Source organism: Ruditapes philippinarum, unplaced genomic scaffold (assembly GCF_026571515.1).
Source record: "Ruditapes philippinarum isolate M1 unplaced genomic scaffold, ASM2657151v2 ctg19140_1_1_1_1, whole genome shotgun sequence".
NCBI lineage: Eukaryota > Metazoa > Mollusca > Bivalvia > Venerida > Veneridae > Ruditapes > Ruditapes philippinarum.
Window position 1 is genome coordinate 1 of NW_026853666.1, and position 7,650 is coordinate 7,650.

The 7,650-nt window shown below is 34.1% G+C and overlaps 1 long non-coding RNA gene across 1 annotated transcript; it reads right to left on the minus strand.

Annotated features, from left to right (window-relative positions):
- Positions 1-1,365: 1,365 nt before the first annotated feature.
- LOC132737484 (uncharacterized) lies at positions 1,366-5,905 on the minus strand. Its single transcript, XR_009626738.1, has 4 exons — positions 4,908-5,905; positions 4,336-4,424; positions 2,451-2,559; positions 1,366-1,852 (listed from the first exon to the last, which is right to left on the minus strand). It is a non-coding gene; the product is annotated as an uncharacterized LOC132737484 (long non-coding RNA).
- Positions 5,906-7,650: the final 1,745 nt, after the last annotated feature.

Genomic DNA, 7,650 nt, shown 5'->3' on the forward strand with positions numbered 1-7,650 from the left:
TTATGTCACTCATTATAAAAATATGAACATATTTAGGTACAGTGTTGCCTTCCGTACTCCCGGTTGATGTAAACCTGACTTTTTAATCATGACGTAGACCAGATGACGCAAGAAAACGAAATAGCTTGCAACTGAAGCCCGCCCCAATACAAGCAACTTCCAAGGTTATGCAAAGTGTTTGATAAAACGGCTTATAAACTGACGAAGATCCAATATTCTGTGGAAAGCTTATATTTTTCCCCGTAGACTGGTGCATATCCCAAAGAAATTGGTACAGAAATAAAATATTTACGGCTATTTTCTTTTCCGAATCGAGCAACATTTGTCTTGGAAATGATGCCGAAAATGACGTCAGTGTCACGTGGTATGGCCACACTGGAACAGACCTTCATATATTTCGAGCCGGTTTAAATTGGTCAGATTGCACACATAAGCTGACTGGCAAAATATAACTTTGTTTACACTGTCAACTTATGATCCAATTAAACTCAAATTGTTATCAATTAACAGTGGATTTTACTTCTAACTATGGATGGAAACAAGTACTGATTTCAGTACTGTGAATACAAGGGAGGTAAATGTACCTTGACAATTAAGAAAACAATGTTGATTTCTGAGTCCATTTAATTACTTTAATCTTACATTATTGAAACAACTTTGCCTTATATATATCAAGTAGACTATTCTCCCCACAGATCATGGAACTGGACAGTGTGCTAAAAAAATAAATAAATAAACTAACCTTATATGTGTCCTTGTTTGACTGTTAACACTATAGTATATGTCAAATATTTGACTCTTTAACATGATGAGAATCATATAAATCTATATGTAATAATTTATGTTGGGTTTTACATTGCACCAATGCTGTAAAGGTTACATGGCGACTTTCCAACTTTTCTGGTTTAGACAGATATCAGGTGCCACTCAGTGTATTATCTAAGGCACAAAAGGGAACCTGAGTAGAACCACGGTACCAAGGGTCCATAAGCTATATGGATAGCTTCCTCACATGAAAAAATTCAAAGGTTGTGATGGGATTCAAACCCATAGCAAGAGGGGCCAGTAGTATGTAGTCAACATCCTTAACCACTCAGCCACAGATGCCCCTTTAATTAGGGCAAAATAAAAATTTGTGTTTGACCTCATTTTTCAAAATGGCCCACATTAATTTTGCAGTCAATGCTGTTTCACCTTCTCTATTTATGTATGGGCTGAATAGTACTTACTGCAATAGGTCCATCTACTGTAATAACATGAAATCATTTTTTCTACAAACACTAACACTTGTTTCTGACACACACAATTTTAACTAATTTGTATTTTAAATGAACTTTGATCGCAAAGTGTGACCTTAATATGGCCGCAGGGACCAATTTTGGGCACAACACTAAGCCATATAATGGTTAACATTTATGCCAAGTTATATTGAATCCCTAATGCATGTATAAGTTTTGCTCCAGACAAGCATTTTTCAATGACCTCTAAGTGTGACCATGACTTTTGACGTAGAGACCTGGTTCATGTGTGCAAAATAGGTGCTCATAGTGGTTAACATTTCAATGAAGTTTCATTAAAGTCTCTCTCTTTGTGAAAGAGATATGCTCCAGACAAAATTGGATGACACCCGCACTCCATCTCCCTGCCCGCCAGGCATTCCTATATTATAAGTATGTCCCATTTTTTAAATGGGCGCATAAAATTCAGTCATAGTGTCTGGTTAAACAGCAAGAAAGAGAAGATTGAGCGTGACTTACCACTTGTCTGATGTACCAGTTGTTTTCCCTGCTCTCCAATCTCCTATTTCCATGTGTCCTGTGAGTAAATATGGACATCTTCGGCTACGTAATATCTGTAACAAATACACATTTAAGATTAAATCACTTCAGACATTTCTACTGTCAAATGGTACCATCATTTTTGTTTCTTGTAGTGTAAAAAGTTTCAAAATATTATTCAATTATTATTTATTTACAACTTGTTGGTAATTACGGAGCATTTATGCATTTTCTTCTGAACATACAAAGAAACAAACATATAGTCATAAAACACCAATGGCCTATAAATCTGCTTGTAAGAAAGATGCTTTAAACAATTTCCTGAAATGGTACATTGTTATAAAATGTAGCCCTACTCTGTTTATAAAGTTTAAAACATGATAAAAATGTGGTTATAAACATAGCAAATTCAGTCATATTATGTTAATTCATACACACCTTGTGAAGATTCATACATTTTTAAATTTCTTTATTCATTTTTAATCCTTTTAAACTTTGTTATCTCACCATAAAGTTTATAAACTTTATTGTGTCAATTTGAAGTCAACTGCTATAAGATACAGTTTTGTGACACTGGTATATATTAAAGTATCATACAAGTAATTGAACATGGACTTTCAATTTATTATCACAATTTATTTTAACACAATACAAACAGAAATTACCAAATACCTATTAAGACACATCCAAGGTAACAAAATGGGGGTAAAAATGGTGCCTGGCTTGATCTGACTGTAAACTCTGAAGAAACTTCCTGGTTGCCAGATGACACAAGTCTTACCTAGTTAAGAAAAATAATCCAAATCATTTCCATGCCAAATGAAGTGTAACCCTTTTCCTGATAGTTTGTCACAGGGACTTGCCCTCCTTGGAAATTGGAACTATCTAGCATACTATAAACACTTTTCCTGTCATGCAGTTATTTTTCTGTTATTTGACTGTAAGATTTTTATGTGGAACTTTTTCATTCCACTGTTTCATTTCTGTACATATACCTAAAATGATCTACAGGTAACCTTACGTTCATGTTAAATTAAATTACAAATGTAAAATTTATATGTTCAATTATTTATATGGTATATAATGAAAAAATCATCAAAGGGCCATATTTCTGTTTTTGGTCGTAGCAAAAAACTTCTTTCTTTACTACCATCTACACATTAAAGCGGTTCATCCCTGGAAGTTAAAGCAAAATCTGCCTTCCAATTTAAGAGGAGTTCCGTTCACAAAATTTCTATATGGTATATAGTGAAAAAATTAACAAAGGGCCATAATTATGTTAAATTTGGTCGCATCATAAATTCCTTCCTTTACTTCCATCTACACATTAAGGTTGTTCATCCCTGGAAGTTTAAGCAAAATCTGCCATCCGGTTTAAGAGGAGTTGCATTCACAAAATTTTTACATAGTATATAGTGAAAAAATCAACAAAGGGCCATAATTCTGTTAAATTTGGTCGCAGCAAAAAATTCCTTCCTTTACTATCATCCCTGGAAGTTAAAGCAATCTGCCATCCGGTTTAAGATGAGTTGCATTCACAAGCTTTTGGGACGTAGGGACATACTCACAAAATGGTACTTTTGTGACTTTTCCTTTGATCTTTTTGGCCATTTTTAGTCACACAAGGCTTAAAAAAAGACACACAAGTAAAAACGGAATAAATAGGATCAAAGAGAATTTACTGTTGTCCATTGTTTTCCAAGTCACACAAGTACCTCTGGGTTCGTACGGACAGACGGACAAGTGCAACGCTATATGCTCCCCACTTTGTGGGGGCATAAAAAAAACACCAAACAATTGTTTTATAAAAGACCAATACACTGATAAACACCTTCAGAACTAGCAGACGACAGGCTATTCTTATCAGTAGTATTTCGAGTAAAGATAATGGGTTATATCTCACTGTATAAATGGTATGTAAAATGGTCTGACATATGGTAGGTTTAACAGTTTATTTAGATACTTTGGAGTCAAAAGATATGTTGAAGTTTATACTGTGATGAAGCTAAGATCCAAAGCTTTCTGATGGTGTAATACATTTTAAAATCGGATATTTAATTACAACAAACTAGCGGTTTAAAAACGGCTTATTTTGTATTGTTTTAGCATAAGCAGTATCGATTTTACTCGAAGATAAGGGAAGCAACTCCTATTTTTCACTCGATATACCTCGGTTATTTACGTAGATCATATTGAAAGTGTTTATGGGTGTATTAAATCATGAAAAGATTTAAAGTTCATTTTTCTTACAGAGACAGTCACGTACGTTTCATTTTTTACTATTGTGCGATAAATATTTTGTCAAATTATGACATTTAATCACTTTTTTGTTTTGACTTAACTAACATGGAACATGTTTAACGGAACAGATGCTTTGAATAAAATATATAGCACATAATAAGATGTACATGCTGCGTGGAAAGCTTTTTTACCTATTCTGTAAGTCGTATTGAGAATGCATGTTTAAAATAGGAATCTGTGCCTACTAGAGCTAACTTATTATTCAACCACGATGATACATACAAAAATACAAATATTTACGTATCACTTTACTCACCGAGCTAACTTCTGCCTCAGTGTGAACTTCTTTTGGGCATCCAACCCCTACAATGTACCTCTTGGTGCAGCTACAGACTTTGACTTACTCTGTAACAAACAAAGTTATATATTAGATACCAATAAAACTACAATCAACTTTATATTTCAAGAAATATCTAATTGAACAGGTAACATTGTAAGTCTTTGGTTGATTTTCAATTGAAAAAGTTTTATATATGAAGACTTTCTAGCATTAATGTTGGAGGAAGACCTCAGGTGCTCCTATTTGCTTTATTTCATGCACAGTGAGGTAGACACCCTCAGACAACCTTCTTGCAGAACAAGGCATCCTAAGACAACTTTATCATGTTAGCTAGATAACTTTCTTACATGAAGACTTTTACAAGTTATTGCTAAACTTGAAACCACAGTGGTGAGTAGACAAGAATTCTCATCAAGTGACTTTAAACATTTTGCCTAGCCAGTGTTTAAGTTTAGGCACCACAGTGAAATAGCTGACCATAAAATTATTTATTTATGTATAAATCATAATTTAAAAAATAAAAAACATTTTCTCAAAACTTTACATACCGGTAGCTATTTTGCTGCTGCTTTATTCTCTTCTCTCATTCTGTGAATCACTTCTTGTTGTTCTTGTAACTTCATCATGAGGCCTCTCTGTCGTTTCTTGATCTGAGGGTATGAATCATCTGCACCTTTGTTTCGGATTCGCTGTCTCTGCTGCTCTAACCATTGTAACATCGCTTTTGTCTTCTCCATTAAGGCATTTTCACTCAGTGTCAATGATTGCTGAAGAATACATAGAGTTTAGAAACTTTAAAAGAACTTTAACAAAGCAACATTTTTGGTCTGGTCTTATTGCAGTAAAATTACAAGCAAATTCGTTAAATTCATATCCCCCGACTAGTACTGGTTATTACTAACACAACAACTGAATACATACCAGGTAAGGCTTTATTTATATAAGTTTATCATGACATGCAAATTTCCTTTTTGTATTGATGATTCCCATAAAGTCTGGTTGAAATCAAATCAGTAGTTGAAAAGAAATAGCAATATTGCTTTATATGAATATTGCAAAACAAATCAAGGGCAATAACTATGTCTTGAAGGCTCTGACCGGAACAAAGCAATGATATGCGCATCTCCCCTTGATATTGATTGTTCCAATAAAGATTCATTTAATTCCAGCCAGTAATTGCAGAGAAATAGGAAGGAAATGATTATTGCTCTATATGCATACTGCATAACTAATCAAGGGCCATAACTCTGTGTTGAAGGGTCTGATTAAAACAAGGCAACATTATGCGCATCTCCTCTTGGTATTGATGGTTCTCAAAAAGTTTTGTTGATTCCAGCCAGTAGTTGCAGAGAAATAGCGCGACAAGGATTATTGCTATATATGCATACTGCAAACTTATCAAGGGCCATAACTCTAAGTTAAAGGGTCTGACCGGAACAAGGCCATGATATGCTCATCTGTTCTTGATATTGAAGGTTCCCATAAAGTTTCGTTGAAATCCAGCAAGTAGTTGCAGAGAAGTAGCACGGAAACGATTATTGATCTATATGCAAATTGCATTTATAACTAATCAAGGGCGACAATATGCCCATCTCCTCTCTTGGTATTGATGGTTCTCATAAAGTTTTGTTGAATTCATGCCGTTAGTTGCAGAGAAATTGCGTGAAAAGGATTATTGCTCTATGTGCAATAATACTGCATAACTAATCAAGGGCCAAAGCTATAAGTTAAAGGGTCTGACTGGAACAAGCCCATGTCGGACGATAAGCGCTGTTACAAGGCGATGTTATGCTCATTTCCTCTTGGTATTGAAGGTCCCCATAAAGTTTTGTTGAATGCCAGCCATTAGCTGCAGAGAAGTAGCGAGGAAATGATTATAATGCTCTATACGCATTCTGCATAACTTATCAAGGGCCATAATTTCGAGTTAAAGGGTCTGACCAGAACAAGCCGATGACCAGGGATTCTTCACTTGATATTGATGGTTTCCATAAAGCTTCCTTGAATTCCAGCCAGTAGTTGCAGAGAACTTTCAACTAGTAACATGGAAACAAAATTCAGACGGACAGATGGCGGGTCGGACAAAGTGGCAACTATATGCTTACCCTTGGAGGACTGCATAAACAGAGAAAAAAGACTGATTAATTACAATCTTAACTTCCCGGGCTTCAGGCAAGTGGGTTATTTGACTTATTTCGATGACTGCTGGTAGTTCTAATCATAATTGTGTGATGTAATTACATTTCTAAGTCTGATTAACATCTAATTAACTGTGAAAAATAAGCATTACAATTTCTTTAACAGTTTAACTCCATTAAATTCTTTAACAACTACCTCTACACTGGGACATAAGATAAGCTTTATGTCCCAGCTCTACATCATAGACATACTGCAGTGCTTCAAAATCATTTTACAATTACACTCAAGCAGGCATATGCTTTTCTCTTCTCGATTTGTGACTCTTATTTTGAAATATTGCATATTTGCAATAAATATCAAACATACTACAATTAAGACTCCAGAGACAGCTATGAGATTATGCACGGATTTATGTTACAGGGATCGGACACTCCCAGTTAACCCTATATAAATGCTTAAATATCTTGTCGTGCACCCCATAATGGTACATCGATCGATAATTTACCGGCGCTAAGCGTAAATGCCCGTTCGCAAGGGATACCTACTTTACAAAATACCATATAGCTTTTCCATTTATTATCCGATTTTGGAAATTTAAAGTTTATTTTGAACAAAAATACTTGTTTAATTCAAATATTTAATTTATATTTTAAAGGTACAGTTTATCTGTCCGCAACGACGATTAAAAAATTAACTTGACGAAATCCGCGGTAAATTTACATTTTTTATATAAAAAGCATGTATTTGAAGTTTATTATTATGGTAACATAATAAATTCAATTTCAAAAATAAAAAAGAAGCCGTTGTTAGTTATTCCACAGATGATCAAAGATGCAATATTTAAGATTTATTGGGTTATGTAGTCAAATTTATTAACGCACAATTGTTTTACGGGTAATGTATTGCGGGCGCTTTACAATGTCACTCATATATTTTAATTATTCTTTTTATTTGAATGCCTGTAGAAAGATATTTATGATATTTTTTAATGTAACGCTAGAACAACAATAAAGTATTTACAGTTTGAGTCAGTATTATGCGAAATAAAAGTAACTTTTGATTATTTTTTACACATCGCTTAAATTTCTTTGAAGTTTAATTACTTTTGAAGGGGGTTAATTAACAGGTAACAAGTGATAATTGAAAAACTTT